We start from the raw sequence: 26,391 nt of genomic DNA on the forward strand, positions 1-26,391 counted from the left end.
TCCAACAGCACGCAGACATCCTAGTTAGTCACCGAGCCGTGTACTAAGCACGCAAAAATGCTGCTTAACTTCGGTGATCGGACGAGAACCCGTGTCGTCAGCGTGGCACAGAAGTCGGCGAGAACGTTTCCAGACGTGTGGACATCTTAGTCCTTGTACAGATCACTTGAGATTTGCCTGGCAGTCTCTCGCGCTGCCTTTTAGGGAAGCAATATGGAATAGCCCTTGGTGGGACGTAACCCACAGCCTTCCCGTTATTAGCATGACACACTAACTTAGTGAGCTTACTGCCCACGCAATACGGCCGCTTCAGAACTCCAGTACCTGAACCACCGTTTCATCTATCTTTATTAAGGCCCTACGATTCATTTAAACACGTATGTGTTGCTGTTGAGGTTTTCTCGCTGTCGCTTGGAACCCAGAGCCACAACACAACGACAACGGAAACGTCCGTGAGAAGAGCTAAACCTCGACACAGGAAAAGTATGTTCCGCTATTTCTTTCCGACCGCTCGGGCTATCGGACGTGCGACGCCTGCACCGCTGTCACTGTCGTCTCTAGTAAAATCTGCATGGCGTGTATCTGCGTAATTTACTTGTTCTATAAGATCAAGGGAGTACGTTAGTTTCAGAATGTTCAAAATGCTTTGTCAGATGTGGGGTTCGAACCCAAGCTCCCTTACGGGAACCAGAGCTTAAATCTGGCGCCTTAGACCGCTCGGCCAATCTGACGTGCGAGGCATTCGCTCCAGTGACTTCCATCTCTATCTCAAGAACCTCGCTGCGAAATCTGTTTCTTTTTTGGTAGGATGTAATTATGTCAGTTTTAGAATATTTAAGACACAATGTCAGACGTGGCGTAGGAAACGCACCCTCCCTTTCGGGAGCCAATGTGGCGCGTTGGACCGCTTTCTTCCGTCGTTTCCAGTTTGAACTGTAACTAGCAAAACTGTATTTAGTAATAGTAACATTTTCACATTGATGCAAAGAAAACTAGATATTAACGAACGGCAAATAAGGCCGTTTCCTAGCAACAGCCACGCTGTACATTACGCACTCGTGGGAAGCCAATGAAATACTTCCTGTGAGGCTCAAACTGTCGACCTTCACTTTACAATACTTAGGCACTGCCCCGGTGGGACCGACGCATACATACTGAAACGCCTTTGGATCGTCAGTGGGTACTTCATACTAGAAATTTCATATTCGCCCTGATGTGCATTAAAGGGCAGATTCTTCAGTGAAAGTTCGTTCTGCGCTCAGTTACAGTATATCGCCCTAGCAGCACCAGCAAAACGGGTTCAGATGTGCTCGCCTTCCACTCGGCGTTGAGCGCCTACAGCGAGATTGCCTTCGGCCTCTGGCGCCAGGAGGGAAGGCGACACATCACGGCGCAAGCAGCGCGTAGCAGAGGGCGGTGGTGGTGTGTCGGTCAGCATGGATGCTTCCCAAGTAGCTGGTCCGGGTTCGAAACCCGGACACCGCACGGAAGTTGTCTCCTTTACTCAGGAGAGTGTTTTCAACGCTCGCGATCGTCGAGTTTCCGAACTGTCGTGTTACGAATGGTTTTCCTTCGCCCCTCGTCGCGCTCCGCGTAGGCTAGTGCGGATTGCGATTCACAGCATCGTGTGTCCCCATGTGTCGACTTGTCTCGACTTTGCTCGGCTGACGCGAAAGCTGACGCTTGCAAATGGGCGTATATGTAGAGGACAGGCGCTAGAATCGACTGGGAGAGACCAACTCGACAAACACACAACGGACCCTTTCATTTGACTGTGGCCGCAGCTTCGCGAATTTGGGTACCGAGAGGCAAGAGACGGGTCAGCGTGCTGGACCGTATCATTACCGCGCAGCAACACCGAAAACTAAGGGAAAAGGCAAAATTAAAGAATCCAACAGCACGCAGACATCCTAGTTAGTCACCGAGCCGTGTACTAAGCACGCAAAAATGCTGCTTAACTTCGGTGATCGGACGAGAACCCGTGTCGTCAGCGTGGCACAGAAGTCGGCGAGAACGTTTCCAGACGTGTGGACATCTTAGTCCTTGTACAGATCACTTGAGATTTGCCTGGCAGTCTCTCGCGCTGCCTTTTAGGGAAGCAATATGGAATAGCCCTTGGTGGGACGTAACCCACAGCCTTCCCGTTATTAGCATGACACACTAACTTAGTGAGCTTACTGCCCACGCAATACGGCCGCTTCAGAACTCCAGTACCTGAACCACCGTTTCATCTATCTTTATTAAGGCCCTACGATTCATTTAAACACGTATGTGTTGCTGTTGAGGTTTTCTCGCTGTCGCTTGGAACCCAGAGCCACAACACAACGACAACGGAAACGTCCGTGAGAAGAGCTAAACCTCGACACAGGAAAAGTATGTTCCGCTATTTCTTTCCGACCGCTCGGGCTATCGGACGTGCGACGCCTGCACCGCTGTCACTGTCGTCTCTAGTAAAATCTGCATGGCGTGTTTCTGCGTAATTTACTTGTTCTATAAGATCAAGGGAGTACGTTAGTTTCAGAATGTTCAAAATGCTTTGTCAGATGTGGGGTTCGAACCCAAGCTCCCTTACGGGAACCAGAGCTTAAATCTGGCGCCTTAGACCGCTCGGCCAATCTGACGTGCGAGGCATTCGCTCCAGTGACTTCCATCTCTATCTCAAGAACCTCGCTGCGAAATCTGTTTCTTTTTTGGTAGGATGTAATTATGTCAGTTTTAGAATATTTAAGACACAATGTCAGACGTGGCGTAGGAAACGCACCCTCCCTTTCGGGAGCCAATGTGGCGCGTTGGACCGCTTTCTTCCGTCGTTTCCAGTTTGAACTGTAACTAGCAAAACTGTATTTAGTAATAGTAACATTTTCACATTGATGCAAAGAAAACTAGATATTAACGAACGGCAAATAAGGCCGTTTCCTAGCAACAGCCACGCTGTACATTACGCACTCGTGGGAAGCCAATGAAATACTTCCTGTGAGGCTCAAACTGTCGACCTTCACTTTACAATACTTAGGCACTGCCCCGGTGGGACCGACGCATACATACTGAAACGCCTTTGGATCGTCAGTGGGTACTTCATACTAGAAATTTCATATTCGCCCTGATGTGCATTAAAGGGCAGATTCTTCAGTGAAAGTTCGTTCTGCGCTCAGTTACAGTATATCGCCCTAGCAGCACCAGCAAAACGGGTTCAGATGTGCTCGCCTTCCACTCGGCGTTGAGCGCCTACAGCGAGATTGCCTTCGGCCTCTGGCGCCAGGAGGGAAGGCGACACATCACGGCGCAAGCAGCGCGTAGCAGAGGGCGGTGGTGGTGTGTCGGTCAGCATGGATGCTTCCCAAGTAGCTGGTCCGGGTTCGAAACCCGGACACCGCACGGAAGTTGTCTCCTTTACTCAGGAGAGTGTTTTCAACGCTCGCGATCGTCGAGTTTCCGAACTGTCGTGTTACGAATGGTTTTCCTTCGCCCCTCGTCGCGCTCCGCGTAGGCTAGTGCGGATTGCGATTCACAGCATCGTGTGTCCCCATGTGTCGACTTGTCTCGACTTTGCTCGGCTGACGCGAAAGCTGACGCTTGCAAATGGGCGTATATGTAGAGGACAGGCGCTAGAATCGACTGGGAGAGACCAACTCGACAAACACACAACGGACCCTTTCATTTGACTGTGGCCGCAGCTTCGCGAATTTGGGTACCGAGAGGCAAGAGACGGGTCAGCGTGCTGGACCGTATCATTACCGCGCAGCAACACCGAAAACTAAGGGAAAAGGCAAAATTAAAGAATCCAACAGCACGCAGACATCCTAGTTAGTCACCGAGCCGTGTACTAAGCACGCAAAAATGCTGCTTAACTTCGGTGATCGGACGAGAACCCGTGTCGTCAGCGTGGCACAGAAGTCGGCGAGAACGTTTCCAGACGTGTGGACATCTTAGTCCTTGTACAGATCACTTGAGATTTGCCTGGCAGTCTCTCGCGCTGCCTTTTAGGGAAGCAATATGGAATAGCCCTTGGTGGGACGTAACCCACAGCCTTCCCGTTATTAGCATGACACACTAACTTAGTGAGCTTACTGCCCACGCAATACGGCCGCTTCAGAACTCCAGTACCTGAACCACCGTTTCATCTATCTTTATTAAGGCCCTACGATTCATTTAAACACGTATGTGTTGCTGTTGAGGTTTTCTCGCTGTCGCTTGGAACCCAGAGCCACAACACAACGACAACGGAAACGTCCGTGAGAAGAGCTAAACCTCGACACAGGAAAAGTATGTTCCGCTATTTCTTTCCGACCGCTCGGGCTATCGGACGTGCGACGCCTGCACCGCTGTCACTGTCGTCTCTAGTAAAATCTGCATGGCGTGTTTCTGCGTAATTTACTTGTTCTATAAGATCAAGGGAGTACGTTAGTTTCAGAATGTTCAAAATGCTTTGTCAGATGTGGGGTTCGAACCCAAGCTCCCTTACGGGAACCAGAGCTTAAATCTGGCGCCTTAGACCGCTCGGCCAATCTGACGTGCGAGGCATTCGCTCCAGTGACTTCCATCTCTATCTCAAGAACCTCGCTGCGAAATCTGTTTCTTTTTTGGTAGGATGTAATTATGTCAGTTTTAGAATATTTAAGACACAATGTCAGACGTGGCGTAGGAAACGCACCCTCCCTTTCGGGAGCCAATGTGGCGCGTTGGACCGCTTTCTTCCGTCGTTTCCAGTTTGAACTGTAACTAGCAAAACTGTATTTAGTAATAGTAACATTTTCACATTGATGCAAAGAAAACTAGATATTAACGAACGGCAAATAAGGCCGTTTCCTAGCAACAGCCACGCTGTACATTACGCACTCGTGGGAAGCCAATGAAATACTTCCTGTGAGGCTCAAACTGTCGACCTTCACTTTACAATACTTAGGCACTGCCCCGGTGGGACCGACGCATACATACTGAAACGCCTTTGGATCGTCAGTGGGTACTTCATACTAGAAATTTCATATTCGCCCTGATGTGCATTAAAGGGCAGATTCTTCAGTGAAAGTTCGTTCTGCGCTCAGTTACAGTATATCGCCCTAGCAGCACCAGCAAAACGGGTTCAGATGTGCTCGCCTTCCACTCGGCGTTGAGCGCCTACAGCGAGATTGCCTTCGGCCTCTGGCGCCAGGAGGGAAGGCGACACATCACGGCGCAAGCAGCGCGTAGCAGAGGGCGGTGGTGGTGTGTCGGTCAGCATGGATGCTTCCCAAGTAGCTGGTCCGGGTTCGAAACCCGGACACCGCACGGAAGTTGTCTCCTTTACTCAGGAGAGTGTTTTCAACGCTCGCGATCGTCGAGTTTCCGAACTGTCGTGTTACGAATGGTTTTCCTTCGCCCCTCGTCGCGCTCCGCGTAGGCTAGTGCGGATTGCGATTCACAGCATCGTGTGTCCCCATGTGTCGACTTGTCTCGACTTTGCTCGGCTGACGCGAAAGCTGACGCTTGCAAATGGGCGTATATGTAGAGGACAGGCGCTAGAATCGACTGGGAGAGACCAACTCGACAAACACACAACGGACCCTTTCATTTGACTGTGGCCGCAGCTTCGCGAATTTGGGTACCGAGAGGCAAGAGACGGGTCAGCGTGCTGGACCGTATCATTACCGCGCAGCAACACCGAAAACTAAGGGAAAAGGCAAAATTAAAGAATCCAACAGCACGCAGACATCCTAGTTAGTCACCGAGCCGTGTACTAAGCACGCAAAAATGCTGCTTAACTTCGGTGATCGGACGAGAACCCGTGTCGTCAGCGTGGCACAGAAGTCGGCGAGAACGTTTCCAGACGTGTGGACATCTTAGTCCTTGTACAGATCACTTGAGATTTGCCTGGCAGTCTCTCGCGCTGCCTTTTAGGGAAGCAATATGGAATAGCCCTTGGTGGGACGTAACCCACAGCCTTCCCGTTATTAGCATGACACACTAACTTAGTGAGCTTACTGCCCACGCAATACGGCCGCTTCAGAACTCCAGTACCTGAACCACCGTTTCATCTATCTTTATTAAGGCCCTACGATTCATTTAAACACGTATGTGTTGCTGTTGAGGTTTTCTCGCTGTCGCTTGGAACCCAGAGCCACAACACAACGACAACGGAAACGTCCGTGAGAAGAGCTAAACCTCGACACAGGAAAAGTATGTTCCGCTATTTCTTTCCGACCGCTCGGGCTATCGGACGTGCGACGCCTGCACCGCTGTCACTGTCGTCTCTAGTAAAATCTGCATGGCGTGTTTCTGCGTAATTTACTTGTTCTATAAGATGAAGGGAGTACGTTAGTTTCAGAATGTTCAAAATGCTTTGTCAGATGTGGGGTTCGAACCCAAGCTCCCTTACGGGAACCAGAGCTTAAATCTGGCGCCTTAGACCGCTCGGCCAATCTGACGTGCGAGGCATTCGCTCCAGTGACTTCCATCTCTATCTCAAGAACCTCGCTGCGAAATCTGTTTCTTTTTTGGTAGGATGTAATTATGTCAGTTTTAGAATATTTAAGACACAATGTCAGACGTGGCGTAGGAAACGCACCCTCCCTTTCGGGAGCCAATGTGGCGCGTTGGACCGCTTTCTTCCGTCGTTTCCAGTTTGAACTGTAACTAGCAAAACTGTATTTAGTAATAGTAACATTTTCACATTGATGCAAAGAAAACTAGATATTAACGAACGGCAAATAAGGCCGTTTCCTAGCAACAGCCACGCTGTACATTACGCACTCGTGGGAAGCCAATGAAATACTTCCTGTGAGGCTCAAACTGTCGACCTTCACTTTACAATACTTAGGCACTGCCCCGGTGGGACCGACGCATACATACTGAAACGCCTTTGGATCGTCAGTGGGTACTTCATACTAGAAATTTCATATTCGCCCTGATGTGCATTAAAGGGCAGATTCTTCAGTGAAAGTTCGTTCTGCGCTCAGTTACAGTATATCGCCCTAGCAGCACCAGCAAAACGGGTTCAGATGTGCTCGCCTTCCACTCGGCGTTGAGCGCCTACAGCGAGATTGCCTTCGGCCTCTGGCGCCAGGAGGGAAGGCGACACATCACGGCGCAAGCAGCGCGTAGCAGAGGGCGGTGGTGGTGTGTCGGTCAGCATGGATGCTTCCCAAGTAGCTGGTCCGGGTTCGAAACCCGGACACCGCACGGAAGTTGTCTCCTTTACTCAGGAGAGTGTTTTCAACGCTCGCGATCGTCGAGTTTCCGAACTGTCGTGTTACGAATGGTTTTCCTTCGCCCCTCGTCGCGCTCCGCGTAGGCTAGTGCGGATTGCGATTCACAGCATCGTGTGTCCCCATGTGTCGACTTGTCTCGACTTTGCTCGGCTGACGCGAAAGCTGACGCTTGCAAATGGGCGTATATGTAGAGGACAGGCGCTAGAATCGACTGGGAGAGACCAACTCGACAAACACACAACGGACCCTTTCATTTGACTGTGGCCGCAGCTTCGCGAATTTGGGTACCGAGAGGCAAGAGACGGGTCAGCGTGCTGGACCGTATCATTACCGCGCAGCAACACCGAAAACTAAGGGAAAAGGCAAAATTAAAGAATCCAACAGCACGCAGACATCCTAGTTAGTCACCGAGCCGTGTACTAAGCACGCAAAAATGCTGCTTAACTTCGGTGATCGGACGAGAACCCGTGTCGTCAGCGTGGCACAGAAGTCGGCGAGAACGTTTCCAGACGTGTGGACATCTTAGTCCTTGTACAGATCACTTGAGATTTGCCTGGCAGTCTCTCGCGCTGCCTTTTAGGGAAGCAATATGGAATAGCCCTTGGTGGGACGTAACCCACAGCCTTCCCGTTATTAGCATGACACACTAACTTAGTGAGCTTACTGCCCACGCAATACGGCCGCTTCAGAACTCCAGTACCTGAACCACCGTTTCATCTATCTTTATTAAGGCCCTACGATTCATTTAAACACGTATGTGTTGCTGTTGAGGTTTTCTCGCTGTCGCTTGGAACCCAGAGCCACAACACAACGACAACGGAAACGTCCGTGAGAAGAGCTAAACCTCGACACAGGAAAAGTATGTTCCGCTATTTCTTTCCGACCGCTCGGGCTATCGGACGTGCGACGCCTGCACCGCTGTCACTGTCGTCTCTAGTAAAATCTGCATGGCGTGTTTCTGCGTAATTTACTTGTTCTATAAGATCAAAGGAGTACGTTAGTTTCAGAATGTTCAAAATGCTTTGTCAGATGTGGGGTTCGAACCCAAGCTCCCTTACGGGAACCAGAGCTTAAATCTGGCGCCTTAGACCGCTCGGCCAATCTGACGTGCGAGGCATTCGCTCCAGTGACTTCCATCTCTATCTCAAGAACCTCGCTGCGAAATCTGTTTCTTTTTTGGTAGGATGTAATTATGTCAGTTTTAGAATATTTAAGACACAATGTCAGACGTGGCGTAGGAAACGCACCCTCCCTTTCGGGAGCCAATGTGGCGCGTTGGACCGCTTTCTTCCGTCGTTTCCAGTTTGAACTGTAACTAGCAAAACTGTATTTAGTAATAGTAACATTTTCACATTGATGCAAAGAAAACTAGATATTAACGAACGGCAAATAAGGCCGTTTCCTAGCAACAGCCACGCTGTACATTACGCACTCGTGGGAAGCCAATGAAATACTTCCTGTGAGGCTCAAACTGTCGACCTTCACTTTACAATACTTAGGCACTGCCCCGGTGGGACCGACGCATACATACTGAAACGCCTTTGGATCGTCAGTGGGTACTTCATACTAGAAATTTCATATTCGCCCTGATGTGCATTAAAGGGCAGATTCTTCAGTGAAAGTTCGTTCTGCGCTCAGTTACAGTATATCGCCCTAGCAGCACCAGCAAAACGGGTTCAGATGTGCTCGCCTTCCACTCGGCGTTGAGCGCCTACAGCGAGATTGCCTTCGGCCTCTGGCGCCAGGAGGGAAGGCGACACATCACGGCGCAAGCAGCGCGTAGCAGAGGGCGGTGGTGGTGTGTCGGTCAGCATGGATGCTTCCCAAGTAGCTGGTCCGGGTTCGAAACCCGGACACCGCACGGAAGTTGTCTCCTTTACTCAGGAGAGTGTTTTCAACGCTCGCGATCGTCGAGTTTCCGAACTGTCGTGTTACGAATGGTTTTCCTTCGCCCCTCGTCGCGCTCCGCGTAGGCTAGTGCGGATTGCGATTCACAGCATCGTGTGTCCCCATGTGTCGACTTGTCTCGACTTTGCTCGGCTGACGCGAAAGCTGACGCTTGCAAATGGGCGTATATGTAGAGGACAGGCGCTAGAATCGACTGGGAGAGACCAACTCGACAAACACACAACGGACCCTTTCATTTGACTGTGGCCGCAGCTTCGCGAATTTGGGTACCGAGAGGCAAGAGACGGGTCAGCGTGCTGGACCGTATCATTACCGCGCAGCAACACCGAAAACTAAGGGAAAAGGCAAAATTAAAGAATCCAACAGCACGCAGACATCCTAGTTAGTCACCGAGCCGTGTACTAAGCACGCAAAAATGCTGCTTAACTTCGGTGATCGGACGAGAACCCGTGTCGTCAGCGTGGCACAGAAGTCGGCGAGAACGTTTCCAGACGTGTGGACATCTTAGTCCTTGTACAGATCACTTGAGATTTGCCTGGCAGTCTCTCGCGCTGCCTTTTAGGGAAGCAATATGGAATAGCCCTTGGTGGGACGTAACCCACAGCCTTCCCGTTATTAGCATGACACACTAACTTAGTGAGCTTACTGCCCACGCAATACGGCCGCTTCAGAACTCCAGTACCTGAACCACCGTTTCATCTATCTTTATTAAGGCCCTACGATTCATTTAAACACGTATGTGTTGCTGTTGAGGTTTTCTCGCTGTCGCTTGGAACCCAGAGCCACAACACAACGACAACGGAAACGTCCGTGAGAAGAGCTAAACCTCGACACAGGAAAAGTATGTTCCGCTATTTCTTTCCGACCGCTCGGGCTATCGGACGTGCGACGCCTGCACCGCTGTCACTGTCGTCTCTAGTAAAATCTGCATGGCGTGTTTCTGCGTAATTTACTTGTTCTATAAGATGAAGGGAGTACGTTAGTTTCAGAATGTTCAAAATGCTTTGTCAGATGTGGGGTTCGAACCCAAGTTCCCTTACGGGAACCAGAGCTTAAATCTGGCGCCTTAGACCGCTCGGCCAATCTGACGTGCGAGGCATTCGCTCCAGTAACTTCCATCTCTATCTCAAGAACCTCGCTGCGAAATCTGTTTCTTTTTTGGTAGGATGTAATTATGTCAGTTTTAGAATATTTAAGACACAATGTCAGACGTGGCGTAGGAAACGCACCCTCCCTTTCGGGAGCCAATGTGGCGCGTTGGACCGCTTTCTTCCGTCGTTTCCAGTTTGAACTGTAACTAGCAAAACTGTATTTAGTAATAGTAACATTTTCATCACAATAAAGGATGACAGCCAAAAACAGTTGCAGGATAAAATTTTTTTATTAAAATTCTTGACCAAGGTTTCGGTATATATAAATATACCTTCATCAGAAGTAAAACTTCTAAAATTACATCATGCAATGGAGAATAATAAAAGACCAAGGTTTCGGTATATATAAATATACCTTCATCAGAAGTAAAACTTCTAAAATTACATCATGCAATGGAGAATAATAAAAACAATTATGCCAAAGGCGTCGTCAATAATTAAAACATCATCTTGGCATAATTGTTTTTATTATTCTCCATTGCATGATGTAATTTTAGAAGTTTTACTTCTGATGAAGGTATATTTATATATACCGAAACCTTGGTCTTTTATTATTCTCCATTGCATGATGTAATTTTAGAAGTTTTACTTCTGATGAAGGTATATTTATATATACCGAAACCTTGGTCAAGAATTTTAATAAAAAAATTTTATCCTGCAACTGTTTTTGGCTGTCATCCTTTATTGTGAAGAATTTTAACAGTTGCTGCCGCAGCCATGTTTAAAATCATGGTAACATTTTCACATTGATGCAAAGAAAACTAGATATTAACGAACGGCAAATAAGGCCGTTTCCTAGCAACAGCCACGCTGTACATTACGCACTCGTGGGAAGCCAATGAAATACTTCCTGTGAGGCTCAAACTGTCGACCTTCACTTTACAATACTTAGGCACTGCCCCGGTGGGACCGACGCATACATACTGAAACGCCTTTGGATCGTCAGTGGGTACTTCATACTAGAAATTTCATATTCGCCCTGATGTGCATTAAAGGGCAGATTCTTCAGTGAAAGTTCGTTCTGCGCTCAGTTACAGTATATCGCCCTAGCAGCACCAGCAAAACGGGTTCAGATGTGCTCGCCTTCCACTCGGCGTTGAGCGCCTACAGCGAGATTGCCTTCGGCCTCTGGCGCCAGGAGGGAAGGCGACACATCACGGCGCAAGCAGCGCGTAGCAGAGGGCGGTGGTGGTGTGTCGGTCAGCATGGATGCTTCCCAAGTAGCTGGTCCGGGTTCGAAACCCGGACACCGCACGGAAGTTGTCTCCTTTACTCAGGAGAGTGTTTTCAACGCTCGCGATCGTCGAGTTTCCGAACTGTCGTGTTACGAATGGTTTTCCTTCGCCCCTCGTCGCGCTCCGCGTAGGCTAGTGCGGATTGCGATTCACAGCATCGTGTGTCCCCATGTGTCGACTTGTCTCGACTTTGCTCGGCTGACGCGAAAGCTGACGCTTGCAAATGGGCGTATATGTAGAGGACAGGCGCTAGAATCGACTGGGAGAGACCAACTCGACAAACACACAACGGACCCTTTCATTTGACTGTGGCCGCAGCTTCGCGAATTTGGGTACCGAGAGGCAAGAGACGGGTCAGCGTGCTGGACCGTATCATTACCGCGCAGCAACACCGAAAACTAAGGGAAAAGGCAAAATTAAAGAATCCAACAGCACGCAGACATCCTAGTTAGTCACCGAGCCGTGTACTAAGCACGCAAAAATGCTGCTTAACTTCGGTGATCGGACGAGAACCCGTGTCGTCAGCGTGGCACAGAAGTCGGCGAGAACGTTTCCAGACGTGTGGACATCTTAGTCCTTGTACAGATCACTTGAGATTTGCCTGGCAGTCTCTCGCGCTGCCTTTTAGGGAAGCAATATGGAATAGCCCTTGGTGGGACGTAACCCACAGCCTTCCCGTTATTAGCATGACACACTAACTTAGTGAGCTTACTGCCCACGCAATACGGCCGCTTCAGAACTCCAGTACCTGAACCACCGTTTCATCTATCTTTATTAAGGCCCTACGATTCATTTAAACACGTATGTGTTGCTGTTGAGGTTTTCTCGCTGTCGCTTGGAACCCAGAGCCACAACACAACGACAACGGAAACGTCCGTGAGAAGAGCTAAACCTCGACACAGGAAAAGTATGTTCCGCTATTTCTTTCCGACCGCTCGGGCTATCGGACGTGCGACGCCTGCACCGCTGTCACTGTCGTCTCTAGTAAAATCTGCATGGCGTGTTTCTGCGTAATTTACTTGTTCTATAAGATCAAGGGAGTACGTTAGTTTCAGAATGTTCAAAATGCTTTGTCAGATGTGGGGTTCGAACCCAAGTTCCCTTACGGGAACCAGAGCTTAAATCTGGCGCCTTAGACCGCTCGGCCAATCTGACGTGCGAGGCATTCGCTCCAGTGACTTCCATCTCTATCTCAAGAACCTCGCTGCGAAATCTGTTTCTTTTTTGGTAGGATGTAATTATGTCAGTTTTAGAATATTTAAGACACAATGTCAGACGTGGCGTAGGAAACGCACCCTCCCTTTCGGGAGCCAATGTGGCGCGTTGGACCGCTTTCTTCCGTCGTTTCCAGTTTGAACTGTAACTAGCAAAACTGTATTTAGTAATAGTAACATTTTCACCTTGATGCAAAGAAAACTAGATATTAACGAACGGCAAATAAGGCCGTTTCCTAGCAACAGCCACGCTGTACATTACGCACTCGTGGGAAGCCAATGAAATACTTCCTGTGAGGCTCAAACTGTCGACCTTCACTTTACAATACTTAGGCACTGCCCCGGTGGGACCGACGCATACATACTGAAACGCCTTTGGATCGTCAGTGGGTACTTCATACTAGAAATTTCATATTCGCCCTGATGTGCATTAAAGGGCAGATTCTTCAGTGAAAGTTCGTTCTGCGCTCAGTTACAGTATATCGCCCTAGCAGCACCAGCAAAACGGGTTCAGATGTGCTCGCCTTCCACTCGGCGTTGAGCGCCTACAGCGAGATTGCCTTCGGCCTCTGGCGCCAGGAGGGAAGGCGACACATCACGGCGCAAGCAGCGCGTAGCAGAGGGCGGTGGTGGTGTGTCGGTCAGCATGGATGCTTCCCAAGTAGCTGGTCCGGGTTCGAAACCCGGACACCGCACGGAAGTTGTCTCCTTTACTCAGGAGAGTGTTTTCAACGCTCGCGATCGTCGAGTTTCCGAACTGTCGTGTTACGAATGGTTTTCCTTCGCCCCTCGTCGCGCTCCGCGTAGGCTAGTGCGGATTGCGATTCACAGCATCGTGTGTCCCCATGTGTCGACTTGTCTCGACTTTGCTCGGCTGACGCGAAAGCTGACGCTTGCAAATGGGCGTATATGTAGAGGACAGGCGCTAGAATCGACTGGGAGAGACCAACTCGACAAACACACAACGGACCCTTTCATTTGACTGTGGCCGCAGCTTCGCGAATTTGGGTACCGAGAGGCAAGAGACGGGTCAGCGTGCTGGACCGTATGATTACCGCGCAGCAACACCGAAAACTAAGGGAAAAGGCAAAATTAAAGAATCCAACAGCACGCAGACATCCTAGTTAGTCACCGAGCCGTGTACTAAGCACGCAAAAATGCTGCTTAACTTCGGTGATCGGACGAGAACCCGTGTCGTCAGCGTGGCACAGAAGTCGGCGAGAACGTTTCCAGACGTGTGGACATCTTAGTCCTTGTACAGATCACTTGAGATTTGCCTGGCAGTCTCTCGCGCTGCCTTTTAGGGAAGCAATATGGAATAGCCCTTGGTGGGACGTAACCCACAGCCTTCCCGTTATTAGCATGACACACTAACTTAGTGAGCTTACTGCCCACGCAATACGGCCGCTTCAGAACTCCAGTACCTGAACCACCGTTTCATCTATCTTTATTAAGGCCCTACGATTCATTTAAACACGTATGTGTTGCTGTTGAGGTTTTCTCGCTGTCGCTTGGAACCCAGAGCCACAACACAACGACAACGGAAACGTCCGTGAGAAGAGCTAAACCTCGACACAGGAAAAGTATGTTCCGCTATTTCTTTCCGACCGCTCGGGCTATCGGACGTGCGACGCCTGCACCGCTGTCACTGTCGTCTCTAGTAAAATCTGCATGGCGTGTTTCTGCGTAATTTACTTGTTCTATAAGATCAAGGGAGTACGTTAGTTTCAGAATGTTCAAAATGCTTTGTCAGATGTGGGGTTCGAACCCAAGTTCCCTTACGGGAACCAGAGCTTAAATCTGGCGCCTTAGACCGCTCGGCCAATCTGACGTGCGAGGCATTCGCTCCAGTGACTTCCATCTCTATCTCAAGAACCTCGCTGCGAAATCTGTTTCTTTTTTGGTAGGATGTAATTATGTCAGTTTTAGAATATTTAAGACACAATGTCAGACGTGGCGTAGGAAACGCACCCTCCCTTTCGGGAGCCAATGTGGCGCGTTGGACCGCTTTCTTCCGTCGTTTCCAGTTTGAACTGTAACTAGCAAAACTGTATTTAGTAATAGTAACATTTTCACCTTGATGCAAAGAAAACTAGATATTAACGAACGGCAAATAAGGCCGTTTCCTAGCAACAGCCACGCTGTACATTACGCACTCGTGGGAAGCCAATGAAATACTTCCTGTGAGGCTCAAACTGTCGACCTTCACTTTACAATACTTAGGCACTGCCCCGGTGGGACCGACGCATACATACTGAAACGCCTTTGGATCGTCAGTGGGTACTTCATACTAGAAATTTCATATTCGCCCTGATGTGCATTAAAGGGCAGATTCTTCAGTGAAAGTTCGTTCTGCGCTCAGTTACAGTATATCGCCCTAGCAGCACCAGCAAAACGGGTTCAGATGTGCTCGCCTTCCACTCGGCGTTGAGCGCCTACAGCGAGATTGCCTTCGGCCTCTGGCGCCAGGAGGGAAGGCGACACATCACGGCGCAAGCAGCGCGTAGCAGAGGGCGGTGGTGGTGTGTCGGTCAGCATGGATGCTTCCCAAGTAGCTGGTCCGGGTTCGAAACCCGGACACCGCACGGAAGTTGTCTCCTTTACTCAGGAGAGTGTTTTCAACGCTCGCGATCGTCGAGTTTCCGAACTGTCGTGTTACGAATGGTTTTCCTTCGCCCCTCGTCGCGCTCCGCGTAGGCTAGTGCGGATTGCGATTCACAGCATCGTGTGTCCCCATGTGTCGACTTGTCTCGACTTTGCTCGGCTGACGCGAAAGCTGACGCTTGCAAATGGGCGTATATGTAGAGGACAGGCGCTAGAATCGACTGGGAGAGACCAACTCGACAAACACACAACGGACCCTTTCATTTGACTGTGGCCGCAGCTTCGCGAATTTGGGTACCGAGAGGCAAGAGACGGGTCAGCGTGCTGGACCGTATCATTACCGCGCAGCAACACCGAAAACTAAGGGAAAAGGCAAAATTAAAGAATCCAACAGCACGCAGACATCCTAGTTAGTCACCGAGCCGTGTACTAAGCACGCAAAAATGCTGCTTAACTTCGGTGATCGGACGAGAACCCGTGTCGTCAGCGTGGCACAGAAGTCGGCGAGAACGTTTCCAGACGTGTGGACATCTTAGTCCTTGTACAGATCACTTGAGATTTGCCTGGCAGTCTCTCGCGCTGCCTTTTAGGGAAGCAATATGGAATAGCCCTTGGTGGGACGTAACCCACAGCCTTCCCGTTATTAGCATGACACACTAACTTAGTGAGCTTACTGCCCACGCAATACGGCCGCTTCAGAACTCCAGTACCTGAACCACCGTTTCATCTATCTTTATTAAGGCCCTACGATTCATTTAAACACGTATGTGTTGCTGTTGAGGTTTTCTCGCTGTCGCTTGGAACCCAGAGCCACAACACAACGACAACGGAAACGTCCGTGAGAAGAGCTAAACCTCGACACAGGAAAAGTATGTTCCGCTATTTCTTTCCGACCGCTCGGGCTATCGGACGTGCGACGCCTGCACCGCTGTCACTGTCGTCTCTAGTAAAATCTGCATGGCGTGTTTCTGCGTAATTTACTTGTTCTATAAGATCAAGGGAGTACGTTAGTTTCAGAATGTTCAAAATGCTTTGTCAGATGTGGGGTTCGAACCCAAGTTCCCTTACGGGAACCAGAGCTTAAATCTGGCGCCTTAGACCGCTCGGCCAATCTGACGTGCGAGGCATTCGCTCCAGTGACTTCCATCTCTATCTCAAGAACCTCGCTGCGAAATCTGTTTCTTTTTTGGTAGGATGTAATTATGTCAGTTTTAGAATATTTAAGACACAATGTCAGACGTGGCGTAGGAAACGCACCCTCCCTTTCGGGAGCCAATGTGGCGCGTTGGACCGCTTTCTTCCGTCGTTTCCAGTTTGAACTGTAACTAGCAAAACTGTATTTAGTAATAGTAACATTTTCACCTTGATGCAAAGAAAACTAGATATTAACGAACGGCAAATAAGGCCGTTTCCTAGCAACAGCCACGCTGTACATTACGCACTCGTGGGAAGCCAATGAAATACTTCCTGTGAGGCTCAAACTGTCGACCTTCACTTTACAATACTTAGGCACTGCCCCGGTGGGACCGACGCATACATACTGAAACGCCTTTGGATCGTCAGTGGGTACTTCATACTAGAAATTTCATATTCACCCTGATGTGCATTAAAGGGCAGATTCTTCAGTGAAAGTTCGTTCTGCGCTCAGTTACAGTATATCGCCCTAGCAGCACCAGCAAAACGGGTTCAGATGTGCTCGCCTTCCACTCGGCGTTGAGCGCCTACAGCGAGATTGCCTTCGGCCTCTGGCGCCAGGAGGGAAGGCGACACATCACGGCGCAAGCAGCGCGTAGCAGAGGGCGGTGGTGGTGTGTCGGTCAGCATGGATGCTTCCCAAGTAGCTGGTCCGGGTTCGAAACCCGGACACCGCACGGAAGTTGTCTCCTTTACTCAGGAGAGTGTTTTCAACGCTCGCGATCGTCGAGTTTCCGAACTGTCGTGTTACGAATGGTTTTCCTTCGCCCCTCGTCGCGCTCCGCGTAGGCTAGTGCGGATTGCGATTCACAGCATCGTGTGTCCCCATGTGTCGACTTGTCTCGACTTTGCTCGGCTGACGCGAAAGCTGACGCTTGCAAATGGGCGTATATGTAGAGGACAGGCGCTAGAATCGACTGGGAGAGACCAACTCGACAAACACACAACGGACCCTTTCATTTGACTGTGGCCGCAGCTTCGCGAATTTGGGTACCGAGAGGCAAGAGACGGGTCAGCGTGCTGGACCGTATGATTACCGCGCAGCAACACCGAAAACTAAGGGAAAAGGCAAAATTAAAGAATCCAACAGCACGCAGACATCCTAGTTAGTCACCGAGCCGTGTACTAAGCACGCAAAAATGCTGCTTAACTTCGGTGATCGGACGAGAACCCGTGTCGTCAGCGTGGCACAGAAGTCGGCGAGAACGTTTCCAGACGTGTGGACATCTTAGTCCTTGTACAGATCACTTGAGATTTGCCTGGCAGTCTCTCGCGCTGCCTTTTAGGGAAGCAATATGGAATAGCCCTTGGTGGGACGTAACCCACAGCCTTCCCGTTATTAGCATGACACACTAACTTAGTGAGCTTACTGCCCACGCAATACGGCCGCTTCAGAACTCCAGTACCTGAACCACCGTTTCATCTATCTTTATTAAGGCCCTACGATTCATTTAAACACGTATGTGTTGCTGTTGAGGTTTTCTCGCTGTCGCTTGGAACCCAGAGCCACAACACAACGACAACGGAAACGTCCGTGAGAAGAGCTAAACCTCGACACAGGAAAAGTATGTTCCGCTATTTCTTTCCGACCGCTCGGGCTATCGGACGTGCGACGCCTGCACCGCTGTCACTGTCGTCTCTAGTAAAATCTGCATGGCGTGTTTCTGCGTAATTTACTTGTTCTATAAGATCAAGGGAGTACGTTAGTTTCAGAATGTTCAAAATGCTTTGTCAGATGTGGGGTTCGAACCCAAGTTCCCTTACGGGAACCAGAGCTTAAATCTGGCGCCTTAGACCGCTCGGCCAATCTGACGTGCGAGGCATTCGCTCCAGTGACTTCCATCTCTATCTCAAGAACCTCGCTGCGAAATCTGTTTCTTTTTTGGTAGGATGTAATTATGTCAGTTTTAGAATATTTAAGACACAATGTCAGACGTGGCGTAGGAAACGCACCCTCCCTTTCGGGAGCCAATGTGGCGCGTTGGACCGCTTTCTTCCGTCGTTTCCAGTTTGAACTGTAACTAGCAAAACTGTATTTAGTAATAGTAACATTTTCACCTTGATGCAAAGAAAACTAGATATTAACGAACGGCAAATAAGGCCGTTTCCTAGCAACAGCCACGCTGTACATTACGCACTCGTGGGAAGCCAATGAAATACTTCCTGTGAGGCTCAAACTGTCGACCTTCACTTTACAATACTTAGGCACTGCCCCGGTGGGACCGACGCATACATACTGAAACGCCTTTGGATCGTCAGTGGGTACTTCATACTAGAAATTTCATATTCGCCCTGATGTGCATTAAAGGGCAGATTCTTCAGTGAAAGTTCGTTCTGCGCTCAGTTACAGTATATCGCCCTAGCAGCACCAGCAAAACGGGTTCAGATGTGCTCGCCTTCCACTCGGCGTTGAGCGCCTACAGCGAGATTGCCTTCGGCCTCTGGCGCCAGGAGGGAAGGCGACACATCACGGCGCAAGCAGCGCGTAGCAGAGGGCGGTGGTGGTGTGTCGGTCAGCATGGATGCTTCCCAAGTAGCTGGTCCGGGTTCGAAACCCGGACACCGCACGGAAGTTGTCTCCTTTACTCAGGAGAGTGTTTTCAACGCTCGCGATCGTCGAGTTTCCGAACTGTCGTGTTACGAATGGTTTTCCTTCGCCCCTCGTCGCGCTCCGCGTAGGCTAGTGCGGATTGCGATTCACAGCATCGTGTGTCCCCATGTGTCGACTTGTCTCGACTTTGCTCGGCTGACGCGAAAGCTGACGCTTGCAAATGGGCGTATATGTAGAGGACAGGCGCTAGAATCGACTGGGAGAGACCAACTCGACAAACACACAACGGACCCTTTCATTTGACTGTGGCCGCAGCTTCGCGAATTTGGGTACCGAGAGGCAAGAGACGGGTCAGCGTGCTGGACCGTATCATTACCGCGCAGCAACACCGAAAACTAAGGGAAAAGGCAAAATTAAAGAATCCAACAGCACGCAGACATCCTAGTTAGTCACCGAGCCGTGTACTAAGCACGCAAAAATGCTGCTTAACTTCGGTGATCGGACGAGAACCCGTGTCGTCAGCGTGGCACAGAAGTCGGCGAGAACGTTTCCAGACGTGTGGACATCTTAGTCCTTGTACAGATCACTTGAGATTTGCCTGGCAGTCTCTCGCGCTGCCTTTTAGGGAAGCAATATGGAATAGCCCTTGGTGGGACGTAACCCACAGCCTTCCCGTTATTAGCATGACACACTAACTTAGTGAGCTTACTGCCCACGCAATACGGCCGCTTCAGAACTCCAGTACCTGAACCACCGTTTCATCTATCTTTATTAAGGCCCTACGATTCATTTAAACACGTATGTGTTGCTGTTGAGGTTTTCTCGCTGTCGCTTGGAACCCAGAGCCACAACACAACGACAACGGAAACGTCCGTGAGAAGAGCTAAACCTCGACACAGGAAAAGTATGTTCCGCTATTTCTTTCCGACCGCTCGGGCTATCGGACGTGCGACGCCTGCACCGCTGTCACTGTCGTCTCTAGTAAAATCTGCTTTCGTGTTTCTGCGTAATTTACTTGTTCTATAAGATCAAGGGAGTACGTTAGTTTCAGAATGTTCAAAATGCTTTGTCAGATGTGGGGTTCGAACCCAAGCTCCCTTACGGGAACCAGAGCTTAAATCTGGCGCCTTAGACCGCTCGGCCAATCTGACGTGCGAGGCATTCGCTCCAGTGACTTCCATCTCTATCTCAAGAACCTCGCTGCGAAATCTGTTTCTTTTTTGGTAGGATGTAATTATGTCAGTTTTAGAATATTTAAGACACAATGTCAGACGTGGCGTAGGAAACGCACCCTCCCTTTCGGGAGCCAATGTGGCGCGTTGGACCGCTTTCTTCCGTCGTTTCCAGTTTGAACTGTAACTAGCAAAACTGTATTTAGTAATAGTAACATTTTCACATTGATGCAAAGAAAACTAGATATTAACGAACGGCAAATAAGGCCGTTTCCTAGCAACAGCCACGCTGTACATTACGCACTCGTGGGAAGCCAATGAAATACTTCCTGTGAGGCTCAAACTGTCGACCTTCACTTTACAATACTTAGGCACTGCCCCGGTGGGACCGACGCATACATACTGAAACGCCTTTGGATCGTCAGTGGGTACTTCATACTAGAAATTTCATATTCGCCCTGATGTGCATTAAAGGGCAGATTCTTCAGTGAAAGTTCGTTCTGCGCTCAGTTACAGTATATCGCCCTAGCAGCACCAGCAAAACGGGTTCAGATGTGCTCGCCTTCCACTCGGCGTTGAGCGCCTACAGCGAGATTGCCTTCGGCCTCTGGCGCCAGGAGGGAAGGCGACACATCACGGCGCAAGCAGCGCGTAGCAGAGGGCGGTGGTGGTGTGTCGGTCAGCATGGATGCTTCCCAAGTAGCTGGTCCGGGTTCGAAACCCGGACACCGCACGGAAGTTGTCTCCTTTACTCAGGAGAGTGTTTTCAACGCTCGCGATCGTCGAGTTTCCGAACTGTCGTGTTACGAATGGTTTTCCTTCGCCCCTCGTCGCGCTCCGCGTAGGCTAGTGCGGATTGCGATTCACAGCATCGTGTGTCCCCATGTGTCGACTTGTCTCGACTTTGCTCGGCTGACGCGAAAGCTGACGCTTGCAAATGGGCGTATATGTAGAGGACAGGCGCTAGAATCGACTGGGAGAGACCAACTCGACAAACACACAACGGACCCTTTCATTTGACTGTGGCCGCAGCTTCGCGAATTTGGGTACCGAGAGGCAAGAGACGGGTCAGCGTGCTGGACCGTATCATTACCGCGCAGCAACACCGAAAACTAAGGGAAAAGGCAAAATTAAAGAATCCAACAGCACGCAGACATCCTAGTTAGTCACCGAGCCGTGTACTAAGCACGCAAAAATGCTGCTTAACTTCGGTGATCGGACGAGAACCCGTGTCGTCAGCGTGGCACAGAAGTCGGCGAGAACGTTTCCAGACGTGTGGACATCTTAGTCCTTGTACAGATCACTTGAGATTTGCCTGGCAGTCTCTCGCGCTGCCTTTTAGGGAAGCAATATGGAATAGCCCTTGGTGGGACGTAACCCACAGCCTTCCCGTTATTAGCATGACACACTAACTTAGTGAGCTTACTGCCCACGCAATACGGCCGCTTCAGAACTCCAGTACCTGAACCACCGTTTCATCTATCTTTATTAAGGCCCTACGATTCATTTAAACACGTATGTGTTGCTGTTGAGGTTTTCTCGCTGTCGCTTGGAACCCAGAGCCACAACACAACGACAACGGAAACGTCCGTGAGAAGAGCTAAACCTCGACACAGGAAAAGTATGTTCCGCTATTTCTTTCCGACCGCTCGGGCTATCGGACGTGCGACGCCTGCACCGCTGTCACTGTCGTCTCTAGTAAAATCTGCTTTCGTGTTTCTGCGTAATTTACTTGTTCTATAAGATCAAGGGAGTACGTTAGTTTCAGAATGTTCAAAATGCTTTGTCAGATGTGGGGTTCGAACCCAAGCTCCCTTACGGGAACCAGAGCTTAAATCTGGCGCCTTAGACCGCTCGGCCAATCTGACGTGCGAGGCATTCGCTCCAGTGACTTCCATCTCTATCTCAAGAACCTCGCTGCGAAATCTGTTTCTTTTTTGGTAGGATGTAATTATGTCAGTTTTAGAATATTTAAGACACAATGTCAGACGTGGCGTAGGAAACGCACCCTCCCTTTCGGGAGCCAATGTGGCGCGTTGGACCGCTTTCTTCCGTCGTTTCCAGTTTGAACTGTAACTAGCAAAACTGTATTTAGTAATAGTAACATTTTCACATTGATGCAAAGAAAACTAGATATTAACGAACGGCAAATAAGGCCGTTTCCTAGCAACAGCCACGCTGTACATTACGCACTCGTGGGAAGCCAATGAAATACTTCCTGTGAGGCTCAAACTGTCGACCTTCACTTTACAATACTTAGGCACTGCCCCGGTGGGACCGACGCATACATACTGAAACGCCTTTGGATCGTCAGTGGGTACTTCATACTAGAAATTTCATATTCGCCCTGATGTGCATTAAAGGGCAGATTCTTCAGTGAAAGTTCGTTCTGCGCTCAGTTACAGTATATCGCCCTAGCAGCACCAGCAAAACGGGTTCAGATGTGCTCGCCTTCCACTCGGCGTTGAGCGCCTACAGCGAGATTGCCTTCGGCCTCTGGCGCCAGGAGGGAAGGCGACACATCACGGCGCAAGCAGCGCGTAGCAGAGGGCGGTGGTGGTGTGTCGGTCAGCATGGATGCTTCCCAAGTAGCTGGTCCGGGTTCGAAACCCGGACACCGCACGGAAGTTGTCTCCTTTACTCAGGAGAGTGTTTTCAACGCTCGCGATCGTCGAGTTTCCGAACTGTCGTGTTACGAATGGTTTTCCTTCGCCCCTCGTCGCGCTCCGCGTAGGCTAGTGCGGATTGCGATTCACAGCATCGTGTGTCCCCATGTGTCGACTTGTCTCGACTTTGCTCGGCTGACGCGAAAGCTGACGCTTGCAAATGGGCGTATATGTAGAGGACAGGCGCTAGAATCGACTGGGAGAGACCAACTCGACAAACACACAACGGACCCTTTCATTTGACTGTGGCCGCAGCTTCGCGAATTTGGGTACCGAGAGGCAAGAGACGGGTCAGCGTGCTGGACCGTATCATTACCGCGCAGCAACACCGAAAACTAAGGGAAAAGGCAAAATTAAAGAATCCAACAGCACGCAGACATCCTAGTTAGTCACCGAGCCGTGTACTAAGCACGCAAAAATGCTGCTTAACTTCGGTGATCGGACGAGAACCCGTGTCGTCAGCGTGGCACAGAAGTCGGCGAGAACGTTTCCAGACGTGTGGACATCTTAGTCCTTGTACAGATCACTTGAGATTTGCCTGGCAGTCTCTCGCGCTGCCTTTTAGGGAAGCAATGTGGAATAGCCCTTGGTGGGACGTAACCCACAGCCTTCCCGTTATTAGCATGACACACTAACTTAGTGAGCTTACTGCCCACGCAATACGGCCGCTTCAGAACTCCAGTACCTGAACCACCGTTTCATCTATCTTTATTAAGGCCCTACGATTCATTTAAACACGTATGTGTTGCTGTTGAGGTTTTCTCGCTGTCGCTTGGAACCCAGAGCCACAACACAACGACAACGGAAACGTCCGTGAGAAGAGCTAAACCTCGACACAGGAAAAGTATGTTCCGCTATTTCTTTCCGACCGCTCGGGCTATCGGACGTGCGACGCCTGCACCGCTGTCACTGTCGTCTCTAGTAAAATCTGCATGGCGTGTTTCTGCGTAATTTACTTGTTCTATAAGATCAAGGGAGTACGTTAGTTTCAGAATGTTCAAAATGCTTTGTCAGATGTGGGGTTCGAACCCAAGCTCCCTTACGGGAACCAGAGCTTAAATCTGGCGCCTTAGACCGCTCGGCCAATCTGACGTGCGAGGCATTCGCTCCAGTGACTTCCATCTCTATCTCAAGAACCTCGCTGCGAAATCTGTTTCTTTTTTGGTAGGATGTAATTATGTCAGTTTTAGAATATTTAAGACACAATGTCAGACGTGGCGTAGGAAACGCACCCTCCCTTTCGGGAGCCAATGTGGCGCGTTGGACCGCTTTCTTCCGTCGTTTCCAGTTTGAACTGTAACTAGCAAAACTGTATTTAGTAATAGTAACATTTTCACATTGATGCAAAGAAAACTAGATATTAACGAACGGCAAATAAGGCCGTTTCCTAGCAACAGCCACGCTGTACATTACGCACTCGTGGGAAGCCAATGAAATACTTCCTGTGAGGCTCAAACTGTCGACCTTCACTTTACAATACTTAGGCACTGCCCCGGTGGGACCGACGCATACATACTGAAACGCCTTTGGATCGTCAGTGGGTACTTCATACTAGAAATTTCATATTCGCCCTGATGTGCATTAAAGGGCAGATTCTTCAGTGAAAGTTCGTTCTGCGCTCAGTTACAGTATATCGCCCTAGCAGCACCAGCAAAACGGGTTCAGATGTGCTCGCCTTCCACTCGGCGTTGAGCGCCTACAGCGAGATTGCCTTCGGCCTCTGGCGCCAGGAGGGAAGGCGACACATCACGGCGCAAGCAGCGCGTAGCAGAGGGCGGTGGTGGTGTGTCGGTCAGCATGGATGCTTCCCAAGTAGCTGGTCCGGGTTCGAAACCCGGACACCGCACGGAAGTTGTCTCCTTTACTCAGGAGAGTGTTTTCAACGCTCGCGATCGTCGAGTTTCCGAACTGTCGTGTTACGAATGGTTTTCCTTCGCCCCTCGTCGCGCTCCGCGTAGGCTAGTGCGGATTGCGATTCACAGCATCGTGTGTCCCCATGTGTCGACTTGTCTCGACTTTGCTCGGCTGACGCGAAAGCTGACGCTTGCAAATGGGCGTATATGTAGAGGACAGGCGCTAGAATCGACTGGGAGAGACCAACTCGACAAACACACAACGGACCCTTTCATTTGACTGTGGCCGCAGCTTCGCGAATTTGGGTACCGAGAGGCAAGAGACGGGTCAGCGTGCTGGACCGTATCATTACCGCGCAGCAACACCGAAAACTAAGGGAAAAGGCAAAATTAAAGAATCCAACAGCACGCAGACATCCTAGTTAGTCACCGAGCCGTGTACTAAGCACGCAAAAATGCTGCTTAACTTCGGTGATCGGACGAGAACCCGTGTCGTCAGCGTGGCACAGAAGTCGGCGAGAACGTTTCCAGACGTGTGGACATCTTAGTCCTTGTACAGATCACTTGAGATTTGCCTGGCAGTCTCTCGCGCTGCCTTTTAGGGAAGCAATATGGAATAGCCCTTGGTGGGACGTAACCCACAGCCTTCCCGTTATTAGCATGACACACTAACTTAGTGAGCTTACTGCCCACGCAATACGGCCGCTTCAGAACTCCAGTACCTGAACCACCGTTTCATCTATCTTTATTAAGGCCCTACGATTCATTTAAACACGTATGTGTTGCTGTTGAGGTTTTCTCGCTGTCGCTTGGAACCCAGAGCCACAACACAACGACAACGGAAACGTCCGTGAGAAGAGCTAAACCTCGACACAGGAAAAGTATGTTCCGCTATTTCTTTCCGACCGCTCGGGCTATCGGACGTGCGACGCCTGCACCGCTGTCACTGTCGTCTCTAGTAAAATCTGCATGGCGTGTTTCTGCGTAATTTACTTGTTCTATAAGATGAAGGGAGTACGTTAGTTTCAGAATGTTAAAAATGCTTTGTCAGATGTGGGGTTCGAACCCAAGTTCCCTTACGGGAACCAGAGCTTAAATCTGGCGCCTTAGACCGCTCGGCCAATCTGACGTGCGAGGCATTCGCTCCAGTGACTTCCATCTCTATCTCAAGAACCTCGCTGCGAAATCTGTTTCTTTTTTGGTAGGATGTAATTATGTCAGTTTTAGAATATTTAAGACACAATGTCAGACGTGGCGTAGGAAACGCACCCTCCCTTTCGGGAGCCAATGTGGCGCGTTGGACCGCTTTCTTCCGTCGTTTCCAGTTTGAACTGTAACTAGCAAAACTGTATTTAGTAATAGTAACATTTTCACATTGATGCAAAGAAAACTAGATATTAACGAACGGCAAATAAGGCCGTTTCCTAGCAACAGCCACGCTGTACATTACGCACTCGTGGGAAGCCAATGAAATACTTCCTGTGAGGCTCAAACTGTCGACCTTCACTTTACAATACTTAGGCACTGCCCCGGTGGGACCGACGCATACATACTGAAACGCCTTTGGATCGTCAGTGGGTACTTCATACTAGAAATTTCATATTCGCCCTGATGTGCATTAAAGGGCAGATTCTTCAGTGAAAGTTCGTTCTGCGCTCA

The 26,391-nt window shown here is 49.8% G+C and overlaps 14 non-coding genes across 14 annotated transcripts; all 14 read right to left on the bottom strand.

The window, feature by feature from the left end:
• Positions 1-647: 647 nt before the first annotated feature.
• On the bottom strand, positions 648-731 carry Trnal-uaa (transfer RNA leucine (anticodon UAA)). Its single transcript has one exon. It is a non-coding gene; the product is annotated as a tRNA-Leu (tRNA).
• Positions 732-2,537: 1,806 nt separating this feature from the next.
• Positions 2,538-2,621, bottom strand: Trnal-uaa (transfer RNA leucine (anticodon UAA)). Its single transcript has one exon. It is a non-coding gene; the product is annotated as a tRNA-Leu (tRNA).
• Positions 2,622-4,427: 1,806 nt separating this feature from the next.
• Trnal-uaa (transfer RNA leucine (anticodon UAA)) lies at positions 4,428-4,511 on the bottom strand. Its single transcript has one exon. It is a non-coding gene; the product is annotated as a tRNA-Leu (tRNA).
• Positions 4,512-6,317: 1,806 nt separating this feature from the next.
• Trnal-uaa (transfer RNA leucine (anticodon UAA)) lies at positions 6,318-6,401 on the bottom strand. Its single transcript has one exon. It is a non-coding gene; the product is annotated as a tRNA-Leu (tRNA).
• Positions 6,402-8,207: 1,806 nt separating this feature from the next.
• Trnal-uaa (transfer RNA leucine (anticodon UAA)) lies at positions 8,208-8,291 on the bottom strand. Its single transcript has one exon. It is a non-coding gene; the product is annotated as a tRNA-Leu (tRNA).
• A 1,806-nt stretch (positions 8,292-10,097) lies between these two features.
• On the bottom strand, positions 10,098-10,181 carry Trnal-uaa (transfer RNA leucine (anticodon UAA)). Its single transcript has one exon. It is a non-coding gene; the product is annotated as a tRNA-Leu (tRNA).
• Positions 10,182-12,549: 2,368 nt separating this feature from the next.
• Trnal-uaa (transfer RNA leucine (anticodon UAA)) lies at positions 12,550-12,633 on the bottom strand. The gene has a single exon. It is a non-coding gene; the product is annotated as a tRNA-Leu (tRNA).
• Positions 12,634-14,439: 1,806 nt separating this feature from the next.
• On the bottom strand, positions 14,440-14,523 carry Trnal-uaa (transfer RNA leucine (anticodon UAA)). The gene has a single exon. It is a non-coding gene; the product is annotated as a tRNA-Leu (tRNA).
• A 1,806-nt stretch (positions 14,524-16,329) lies between these two features.
• On the bottom strand, positions 16,330-16,413 carry Trnal-uaa (transfer RNA leucine (anticodon UAA)). Its single transcript has one exon. It is a non-coding gene; the product is annotated as a tRNA-Leu (tRNA).
• Positions 16,414-18,219: 1,806 nt separating this feature from the next.
• Positions 18,220-18,303, bottom strand: Trnal-uaa (transfer RNA leucine (anticodon UAA)). Its single transcript has one exon. It is a non-coding gene; the product is annotated as a tRNA-Leu (tRNA).
• Positions 18,304-20,108: 1,805 nt separating this feature from the next.
• On the bottom strand, positions 20,109-20,192 carry Trnal-uaa (transfer RNA leucine (anticodon UAA)). The gene has a single exon. It is a non-coding gene; the product is annotated as a tRNA-Leu (tRNA).
• Positions 20,193-21,997: 1,805 nt separating this feature from the next.
• Trnal-uaa (transfer RNA leucine (anticodon UAA)) lies at positions 21,998-22,081 on the bottom strand. The gene has a single exon. It is a non-coding gene; the product is annotated as a tRNA-Leu (tRNA).
• Positions 22,082-23,887: 1,806 nt separating this feature from the next.
• Positions 23,888-23,971, bottom strand: Trnal-uaa (transfer RNA leucine (anticodon UAA)). The gene has a single exon. It is a non-coding gene; the product is annotated as a tRNA-Leu (tRNA).
• Positions 23,972-25,777: 1,806 nt separating this feature from the next.
• On the bottom strand, positions 25,778-25,861 carry Trnal-uaa (transfer RNA leucine (anticodon UAA)). The gene has a single exon. It is a non-coding gene; the product is annotated as a tRNA-Leu (tRNA).
• Between the last annotated feature and the right edge of the window lie 530 nt (positions 25,862-26,391).

This window comes from Schistocerca cancellata, unplaced genomic scaffold (assembly GCF_023864275.1).
Source record: "Schistocerca cancellata isolate TAMUIC-IGC-003103 unplaced genomic scaffold, iqSchCanc2.1 HiC_scaffold_886, whole genome shotgun sequence".
NCBI classification, from domain to species: Eukaryota; Metazoa; Arthropoda; class Insecta; order Orthoptera; family Acrididae; genus Schistocerca; species Schistocerca cancellata.